Consider the following 1,950-nt stretch of genomic DNA (forward strand, 5'->3'; position numbering starts at 1 on the left):
GGTGGGTGAGCGGCCGGGTCCGCCGGGAGCGGCCGGAGCGGTGCGGCACGGCCGGCGGAGCGGCGCCTTCCCGACAACTTCTCTGTGTCCCGGTGCCCAGCGCGGGGTGCGGGAGTTCGTGCGGGTCCCGCGGAGCGGCGGCGGCCAGAGGGCGACAATCCCCCGCGGGAAGCGGAGCGGAGCCGGCGGTCGGGGATCGCCCGCGCAGCAGCTCTCCGTGTCCCCGCTCGCTGTCCCCGCCCGGCCCCGGGGCCGCCCTTGCCGCCGGAGCCCCGGCCGGGCGCCGTGCGTGTCCCCGCAGGTGCCGCTGCCGCCCCGACGGGGCTGCGCTCCCGAACTTCGCATCGCGGCGCGCCGGGCGGACGAGGCGGCGTTGGTCCCCCGTACACCTGTGCGTTCGTGTGCACGGCGTGTCCCAACCTCGCAGCGTAAACACCGCGCCGAGGTGTTTGCGCACGGGGGAGGGCGAGCAGGCGGCTTGGAAGTTAATGCTGGAAAAGGCGCTTTTTCATCCGCCAGGGTCTGCCCGGAATTTTTAACTTTCTGGAGCAAAACTTGCAGCGTTGGCTTGAATTTTGTTTTCCCGTTGGCATCCGAGCAGCGCTTTCCGCCGCCGTAGTACGAGCTGTGCCGGTTCAGTCGCCAGGGGAGGGCACGGGGATCGCCCCCCGCTGCATCGCCCCTTTGCTGTGAATAAAACATTAAAAGGAAATTTCTTCAGTCTTTGTAACTTTGCTTTTATTTTTTTTTTCCCCTCCCCGGTTATGCAAAATTTATGCTGTTTGGGCGGTATTGGTGCAACAGCTCCGCGTTCTCACAATTTAGTTTATATTTTGGGGCTTTATGTAACAGAGAGAAGGAATGATACGTTTGGTGAGAAGCAAAAGGAGCGTCTCCTGGCTTTGCCTGCCTGATTGGGCTTTGGAGGCGGTTTTTGATCTTGGGGCACAGTTTACTTTTTCGCTGTGTGATTGTTTCCTAACTCTCGAAATCGGGAGGGGTGAAATGCTGGGCTGCTGCTTTCTCTTATGTGTTCTCTTCCTGCGGTTTGAATCGGTAAATCCCCGCTGAAGAAGAATGGCACTCCTCGTTTCACAGGCGCTGCTTCGCTGTACCTTTTTGCTTGCCTCCCTGTTTACACGCAGTCTGACTGTTCGCCTCACTTGATACTTCTCTGTCTCACACTTTTCCCGTAGCCTGCCCCGGTTTTGGGCAGCAGCTATCCCCACTGGGATGCTCCTGTGCTCTCCAGCAATCCTTCCCACCGCTCGGACCGGGCTGTTGGCATGGACGATCACAAAGACGCTCCATTGCTGGATTTATACCCCAGTGAAAATGAAAAGCATCAGTCCAGGGTTGCTCGCCTGCCTTCCTGTCGTCTCTGGGGAAGCCTCCTGGGTCTGTGCTGCTGAAAAGCCTCTGTGCAAAACAGAAAATCCGTTTATTAAAATAGCAGGGTTGGCGTGACATTTCGTATTTGAAGGGGTTTAGGCACTGCTGTGGGCACTGGCAGCTGGTAATGATTGAGTCTTGCTACTTGGTGCTTGCGGAAATAGCAAGGCAGGCTGGACAGGGAGACATGATTTGCAAGTATTTAGGACCCCCCAGAATTTGGCCTCTCTTGGCTTTTGGGGGCATTAGGATGGGGCTCTGGCTGCCGCCCTCATTTTCAGTGCATCGAGAGAGATGGTGATGCCTGAGCTCATGCAAGCTAGCTGTTGGCCAAACTTTTGATTTCATTATCCTGCGTGTGTTTGTTAAGATGTAAATATGTAAACACATTGGGGTTTTCTGATTTCTTCTGTCTCCGTGCTTGGGCATATAATGTTTGCATTGCACAGCTCAGTCGGGGTCACGTGAGCCAAACAGCTTGGGCTGTTACCTGGAAGCTGGCGAGTCTTTGTTCTGCTTGAAAATAGCTGATAAATTAACTCCATTTTCTGATATGTG

The sequence above is a fragment of the Corvus kubaryi genome, unplaced genomic scaffold (assembly GCF_017639235.1).
Source record: "Corvus kubaryi isolate FWS band 111438036 unplaced genomic scaffold, C.kubaryi_AGA036_p1.0 37383, whole genome shotgun sequence".
NCBI classification, from domain to species: domain Eukaryota; kingdom Metazoa; phylum Chordata; class Aves; order Passeriformes; family Corvidae; genus Corvus; species Corvus kubaryi.